Here is a 9,029-nt window from a genome sequence, read left to right on the forward strand (position 1 = left end):
ATGCTCGTGACTCTCAACAAACCCGTGATTCGTGGTTGAGTCGTTCAAGCATTGTTAATATCAATGGATCCCGGATCAGGTGTAAAACCTAAAATCCATCAAAGCGGCTGGTTGATATTAAGAATGTTTGAACCGGTTCATGTACCGTTAATATCAATGGAACTTGGGTGTCGATAAGGTGAAAACCTAAATCCACCAAAATGGATGATTGATATTAGGGATACATAGAGCTTTCCCACGACCTTTGTTTGGTGTGCTTTGCTTGATCCTTGAGTGTGTTTGTTGCATTCATGCATTCACGCATTCATCCGCATTCATGTCATCAAAAGAGAAAATTTTCAAGGAACTTAAAGGGTTGATTTGCAAAATTTTCAGACATGGAAAGACCAAAGAGGCATACAAAGAAGTACAGCTTCAAGCAGCCCGATGTAAAAGAGTTAAGGAATCTGACATCATATGTATTAGATCCCTTGGGTTTCAAAGCTCGCTATGGGAAGCTTCTGCCGTTGCTGACTACTCAAGTGGATGAGGGATTGATGAGCACTCTTGCTCAGTTCTATGATCCGCTCTATCATTGCTTCTTATTTCCGGACTTCCAGTTGTTGCCGACCTTGGAAGAATACTCTCACCTTATTGGGATTCCTATTCTGGATCAAGTGCCGTTCAGTGGCTTAGAGAGTATTCCATCTGCTCGAGAGATTTCCAGTCTGTTGCACATAGATGAAGATCTGATTAGAGCTAATCTGACTACCAAAGGCGGAATTCAGGGTTTTCCCTCCGAGTTCCTTATTGCTCAAGCCATTTTCTATGGGAAGGCCATGAGTGAGGATGCCTTTGAGGCTCTATTCGTATTGCTTATCTATGGATTGGTGCTGTTTCCCAACTTTGACAAGTTCGTCGACATGAATGCCATTAGGATCTTTTCAGTTCTTAATCCAGTTCCGACCTTGTTGGGTGATGCATATGTCTCCTTGCATCTGAGGAATATGAAGAATGGAGGAGTTATTGTCTGCTGTTTACCCCTGCTGTACAAGTGGTTTATTTCGCACTTGCCGCAGACAGTTGCTTTCAAGGAGAACAAGGGATGTCTACGGTGGTCTCAGAGACTCATGTCTCTCACCAATGATGATATCACCTGGTATGATCGCGTGTACGATACCGTTCAGATCATTAATTCTTGTGGTGAATTCCCTAATGTGCCTCTTCTTGGTACATGTGGTGGGATTACCTACAATCCTACGCTTGCACGTCGTCAGCTTGGGTTCCCCCTAAAGGATAAACCCCATAACCTTTTGTTAGAAGGTGTGTTCTTTCAGGAGGGTAGAGATCCCCAAGGCCTGAAAGCCAGATTTGTCCGCGCTTGGCGCAATATTCGCATAAAGAGTAGGAATGAATTGGGTCCAAAGAACTGCATTGCTTTGGAGCCATATACCTCTTGGGTCAGACAGAGGGCTGCTACCTACCTGATGCCATATGATCATCCGAGACCTACACTGTTGGATGTGGCTGGGCCTTCAACCCTCCCTACCCAACGTGTAGAGGAGTTGAGAGAAGAAGACCTTTCGCGTGCCTGGATCCGCGAGAGAGAGGAATTGCTGCAGCAGCTCAAGGAGAAGGATGATATGATTGAATTTCTCGAGCACCAAGTGATCGACGATCCGAACGACACTTGGACTTCTTTGCTTCCTCAGTCATCCAAATTCTGGAAAAGGAAGTATGATCAACTTGCAAAGGAGAAAGCTGATATGGAGGCTGCCTATGAGAGAGAGATCAAGAAGTTGTACACTTCTCGTCTTCCAGCATCCCGAGCTAATAGGGATCCATAGGATGTTATTTACCTTTTCTCTTTGTAATATTTAAAAGAATGCTGTATTTCTTTGTCTTAATATTTTGAATGAAAATATTTTCCATGAACATCAAAATGTTTAAATATTCGAAATATTGCAAACAAAACCCTAAGGGTTCCTTGAAAATCAAAGCATTTGCACAAAGCATTTCATGCATCATTCCTGCATAAACAGGTACCCATTTTTCTGGTCTTCCGGTTCTAACCTTTGATCTTCATTTATTTTGAAGACAAGCTGACTCACCGGTATTATACGAGAGTCAACTCTGCAAGGATTATGGAGCAGTTGGAACAAGAGAACCAGAGTTTGAGAGATGAAGTCGCCAGACTTGGCGCATTGATGGAGCAACTCCTTGCTGCCCAGAATCAGCCTGCTCCTCAGCCAGCAACTCCCGTTCAGCGGACAGTTATATCAGAGGTAGCTACTACATCGGTGCCTGTCAGTGCCCATCAGCCAAACGCCATGCCTCCCGGTTTTCCTTGGGGGATGCCTCCTGGCTTTATGCCTGATCTGCCAGCTCCAACGTTTGCACAAATGCCGGCATCTAGCCCGGTCCCTATTCCCGTTCCTCCTGTCGTGCATACCATGCCTAGGGTAGACGACACCATTTATCACTCTGAAGCGTCTGAGGGCTCAGATGTACATGAGAAAATGGATGCAATGAACGATCAATTCCTTGAGTTGAGAAAGGAATTGAGAACTCTCAGAGGCAAAGATCTCTTCGGCAAGTCAGCAGCCGAACTTTGTCTAGTTCCCGGTGTGAAAATACCTGTTAAATTCAAGGTCCCAGACTTTGAGAAGTATAAAGGGAACACTTGTCCTTTGGCACATTTGGTCATGTATGCCAGAAAGATGTCCACGCAGACCGACAACGATCAACTCTTGATCCACTATTTCCAAGACAGTTTGTCTGGTGCTGCTCTCCGTTGGTACATGAGCCTAGACAGCGTCAACATCCGCTCTTTCAATGATCTTGGCGAAGCTTTCGTCAAGCAATATAAATACAATGTTGACATGGCGCCTGATAGAGATCAACTCAGGTCTATGTCACAAAAGGACAAAGAGACGTTCAAGGAGTACGCCCAGAGATGGCGTGAGCTGGCAGCTCAGATCACTCCACCATTAGAAGAGAAAGAGATGACCAAGATCTTTCTGAAGACTCTTGGGTCATTCTATTATGAGAGAATGGTGGCCAGCGCTCCCTCTGATTTCACCGAGATGGTGAACATGGGGATGCGTCTTGAAGAAGGTGTTCGTGAAGGACGATTAGCTAAAGATGATGGTTCTTCCTCTAAACGGTATGGAGCGTTTAAGAGGAAAGAAGGAGAAGCGCATGCTGTGCAGTCTCAGCCCAAACATCGAAGACCCTCTGTTCAGAGGAAGCCTGCACATCGTGCCGGACATCAGCATCAGGTGGCTAGTGTGGCGCCTGTATTCAAGGATAATGCTCAGCAGTATCAGCATCAGCAGCAATATCCACAACCGCAATATCAACAGCATCAGCAGCGTCCACAGCAACAGGCTTACCAGCCTCGTGGAAGTACAACCAATCAGGCTAATGTGAACTATGATAGGAAGAAGGTCAGCTTCGACCCTATTCCAATGACATATACAGAGCTTTATCCCTCCTTGTTGGAGAGGAAGTTGGTTTCGCCCAGGGATCCTCCTGCAATTCCTGCCAACCCGCAATGGTGGTACAAACCAGACCAGCATTGTGCCTACCATTCCGGTGCTCCGGGCCACAACGTTGAGAATTGTTTCCCGCTGAAGAATAAGGTTCAAGACCTTATGAGAAGCGGAATTCTGAGTTTTGAAGACTCAAACCCGAATGTCACCAGGAACCCATTGCCTTCGCACGGGAAATCTGTGAATATGATTCAGGAAGACCTTGGGAAGTACAAGGTGAAGTATGTCAGCCATATCCGGCAATCGTTGGTTAATTTACATAAAATGCTGTGTCAGCACAGTTATTTGGAGCATAACCACGATAAGTGTCGTGTCTGTTCTATTAACCGCTTGGGTTGTGACCAAGTTCGCCGTGAACTTCAGATGATGTTGAATGAAGGTACCATTGAGATTCTCCAGAATCGCAATGTGGATACAGTTGAGCCCGAAGTGAGTGTCATCTCCCAGGTGTTCAAGTTGCCAGAGCCCGTTGTTATTCGGTATAATAGCAACAAGCCCAAAGCTTCGCCTTCTCTGATTATTAAACCAGCCGGCCCTGTGCCGTATTCATCTGATCGAGCTGTACCATTCCGGTACAATCCTGTTGCTGTCCAGGATGGAGTAGAAGTGCCTTTGCCGTCTACTTCTGTGACCACTATCGCTGATGTTAGTGGGTTGACCCGCAGCGGTCGTGTATTTTCTGCGCCTGCTAAGGCTGTTGCTTCTGAATCTGTTGAGCGTCCTGTGGGGACTGCTGTGGATGTTCAGAATCCGGCACTTGATGTTGCCAAACCCTCCTCGTCTGTACAAAAGACTCCTGTTTCTTCAGATGGCCCGAGTGGCATTGTTGATGAAGAATCTGATGAGATGCTGAGGCTCATCAGAAAGAGTGAGTATAATATTGTAGACCAGCTTCTACACACGCCCTCCAAGATCTCCATTCTTTCTCTATTGCTGAATTCAGAACCCCATCGGGAATCTCTGCAGAAAGTTTTGGACCTGGCGTATGTCGATCACGACGTCACCTTGGAACAATTTGATAGCATTGTTGCAAACATTACCGCTTGCAACACTCTGAGCTTTTGTGACGCTGATCTCCCTGAGGAGGGAAGAGACCACAACATGGCTTTACATATCTCGATGAATTGCAAATCTGATGCAATGTCCAATGTATTGGTGGACACTGGATCGTCTCTAAATGTATTGCCAAAATCCACACTCTCTCGATTGTCATATCAAGGTCCTCCTATGAGGCAGAGTGGGGTTGTTGTTAAAGCTTTTGATGGGTCGCGTAAGACCGTGATTGGGGAAGTGGATCTCCCAATTAAAATCGGACCAAGTGATTTCCAGATCACTTTTCAAGTAATGGATATTCACCCATCATACAGCTGTCTCTTGGGCAGACCATGGATTCACGAGGCTGGCGCCGTGACATCCACCCTACACCAAAAGCTGAAGTTTGTGAAAAACAAGAAATTGGTTGTAGTAGGGGGAGAAAAGGCTCTCCTGGTCAGTAATCTGTCTTCTTTCTCGTACATTGATGCAGAGGATGAAGTTGGAACTCAGTTTCAAGCTTTGTCTATTGATAAACCAATCGAGAAGAAGTCTCCTTCATTCACTTCCTACCGTGATGCTAAGCTGGCCATTGAATGTGGTGCAGTTGCTGGATTAGGGAAAGTGCTTGAACTTGAAGATAACCGATCCCGGGCTGGCATTGGCTATGGTTCTGGGGCATGCAACGAGCAAGGTCTGTTCACCAGTGGAGGATTCATCCATGCTGATCAACCTGCAGAAGAGGAAGCTGCTGCTATCATTGAAGAAGAAGATGCAGAAGATTTGAACAATTTTGTTATTCCTGGTGGTGTCTGCCACAATTGGGTCGCTGTGGATGTTCCTACAGTTATCCATAGATCAGAGTAATTGTTCATTTTGTTTAAAACCCTTCTCCCATGCCAAAAGGAGAAGTGATGACATTGTTGGCAAAGCATATATACAATGATGTTTTCATTCAATTTTTGCATTGTCAAAACATTTGTTTTTCCTTTGTTTTCACTTTTTGCTTTTCTTTATGAAATCAGTGATCACAAAAAACCATAAAAACAAAAATAAAAGCTGTAAAAGCAACATTTTTCATCTGCATAATGATTTGTTTGCTTAAATGCTAAAGTTTTTCTTAACCAAAATCATTATGCAGGTTGATCCTAAAACCCATTGAACATAATGATCCAACGCCATCTCCCAATTTTGAATTCCCTGTATTTGAGGCAGAGGAAGATGATGTTGAAGAGATCCCTGATGAGATCACCCGTCTCCTTGAGCATGAAGAGAAGATCATTCAGCCGCATCTCGAAGACTTGGAAACAGTCAACTTGGGATCTGAAGATTGTGAGCGCCTGGTGAAGATTGGGGCACTTCTTGAAGGGTCTGTTAAGGAAGATTTGATCAGCTTGCTACGAGAATATTCAGATATCTTTGCTTGGTCCTATGAAGACATGCCGGGTTTAGATACAGATATTGTGCAACATTTCCTGCCTTTGAAGCCTGAGTGCGTGCCTGTGAAGCAGAAGCTCAGAAGAACTCATCCAGATATGGCAGTGAAGATCAAAGAGGAAGTTCAGAAGCAAATTGATGCGGGGTTTCTGGTGACTTCGACATATCCTCAATGGGTGGCCAATATTGTGCCTGTTCCTAAGAAGGACGGAAAAGTCCGTATGTGCGTTGATTACAGAGATTTGAATAAAGCTAGTCCAAAAGATGATTTTCCTCTACCACACATTGACATGTTGGTAGACAATACAGCTAAATTCAAAGTCTTTTCCTTTATGGACGGATTTTCCGGATATAATCAAATCAAGATGGCACCAGAGGATATGGAGAAGACAACATTCATCACACCTTGGGGAACATTCTGTTATCGAGTGATGCCCTTCGGTTTGAAGAACGCCGGAGCCACGTATCAACGAGCTATGACTACCTTGTTTCACGACATGATGCACAAGGAGATAGAAGTCTATGTTGATGATATGATTGCTAAGTCCCGAACGGAAGTGGAGCATATTGAGCATTTGTTGAAGCTTTTTCAGCGTTTGAGGAAATTCCAGCTTCGTCTGAATCCGAACAAATGTACTTTTGGAGTCCGTTCCGGAAAGTTGTTGGGTTTTGTGGTAAGCGAAAGAGGTATTGAGGTTGATCCTGCAAAGGTCAAAGCAATACAAGAGATGCCCGCACCCAAAACTGAGAAGCAAGTCCGAGGTTTTCTTGGCCGCTTGAACTACATTTCCAGATTTATATCCCACATGACTGCCACATGTGCGCCGATATTCAAGCTCCTCCGGAAAGATCAGTCTCATGATTGGACCGAGGATTGCCAGAAAGCTTTCGACAGTATCAAAGATTATCTGTCCGAACCTCCAATTTTGTCTCCGCCAGTAGAAGGAAGACCTCTGATTATGTACTTAACAGTTCTTGAAGACTCGATGGGTTGTGTACTCGGTCAACAAGATGAATCAGGGAAGAAGGAGTTTGCTATCTACTACCTCAGTAAGAAGTTTACTGATTGTGAGTCTCGGTACTCAATGCTTGAGAAGACGTGCTGTGCTTTAGCTTGGGCAGCTAAGCGTTTGCGCCAGTACATGATTAATCATACAACTTGGTTGATATCCAGAATGGATCCAATTAAGTATATCTTCGAGAAGCCTGCTTTAACTGGGAGGATTGCCCGTTGGCAGATGCTGTTGTCTGAGTATGATATTGAGTATCGAGCTCAAAAAGCTATCAAAGGCAGTATATTGGCTGACCATCTAGCGCACCAGCCAATTGAAGATCATCAGTCTGTTCAGTACGACTTCCCTGACGAGGAAATTCTGTATTTGAAGATGAAAGATTGCGATGAGGCTACACTTGATGAAGGTCCAGAACCTGGTTCCAGATGGACGATGGTGTTTGATGGCGCTGTTAATCAATATGGAAATGGAATTGGGGCAGTAATTGTTAATCCCCAGGGTTCGCACATTCCATTTACAGCAAGGCTAACTTTCAAATGCACGAATAATATGGCGGAGTATGAAGCCTGTATTATGGGACTTGAAGAATGCATTGATTTGAGAATCAAATATCTTGACGTCTATGGTGATTCAGCTTTGGTTGTTAATCAGATCAAAGGTGAATGGGAGACAAATCAACCAGGTCTCATCCCGTACAGAGATTATGCAAGGAGAATTTCAACTTTCTTCACAGAAGTTGAATTTTATCATATTCCTCGAGAGGATAATCGGATGGAAGATGCCCTTGCAACGCTTGCTTCCATGATTGTTGTCAGATGGTGGAATGATGTTCCCAACATTACTGTGATGCGCTTGGACAGACCCGCTCACATATTTGCAATTGAAGAAGTGAAAGATGACAAGCCTTGGTATTTTGATATCAAGAATTTCCTCCAGAACCAGGTCTACCCGCCTGGGGCATCTGTGAAAGATAGGAAAACTTTGAGAAGGTTGTCAGGCAGTTTCTACCTCAGTGGTGAAGTGCTGTACAAAAGGAATTTTGATATGGTTTTGCTTAGATGCGTGGATAGACACGAAGCAAACCTATTGATGACTGAGGTCCATGAGGGTTCATTTGGTACTCATTCCAATGGACATGCCATGGCTAAGAAAATGTTGAGAGCAGGCTATTATTGGCTGACAATGGAGTCTGACTGTTGCAAGTATGTGAAGAAATGTCACAAGTGTCAAATTTATGCGGATAAGATCCATATTCCTCCGACACTCCTGAATGTGATTTCGTCACCATGGCCTTTCTCTATGTGGGGAATTGACATGATCGGTATGATTGAGCCGAAAGCGTCCAATGGACATCGGTTTATTCTCGTAGCAATTGATTACTTCACCAAATGGGTTGAAGCCGCTTCATACGCGAATGTAACCAGGCAGGTGGTTGTGAAGTTTATCAAGAACCAGTTGATTTGCCGTTATGGTGTGCCAGAGAGGATCATTACTGATAATGGATCCAATCTGAACAACAAGATGATGGACGAGTTGTGCGCTGAATTTAAGATTGCACACCATAACTCCTCTCCTTACAGACCTAAGATGAATGGGGCTGTTGAAGCAGCTAACAAGAATATCAAGAGGATTATCCAGAAGATGACTGTCACGTACAAAGATTGGCATGAGATGCTGCCATTTGCTTTGCATGGATATCGTACGTCTGTACGCACTTCAACAGGGGCAACCCCTTTCTCTCTTGTTTATGGCATGGAAGCCGTTCTCCCAGTAGAGGTGGAGATCCCATCAATGCGAGTCTTGATGGAAGCCAAGTTGACTGACGCTGAATGGATTCAGAGTCGTTATGACCAACTGAATTTAATTGAAGAGAAACGATTAACTGCCATGTGCCATGGTCAGTTGTATCAACAGAGAATGAAGAAAGCATTCGACAAGAAGGTCAAGCCTCGTGTGTTCCGAGAAGGTGACCTTGTGCTCAAGAAAGTTTTGTCTTTCGCGCCCGATTCCAGGG

Source organism: Lathyrus oleraceus, chromosome 1, assembly GCF_024323335.1.
Source record: "Lathyrus oleraceus cultivar Zhongwan6 chromosome 1, CAAS_Psat_ZW6_1.0, whole genome shotgun sequence".
Classification (NCBI taxonomy): Eukaryota; Viridiplantae; Streptophyta; class Magnoliopsida; order Fabales; family Fabaceae; genus Lathyrus; species Lathyrus oleraceus.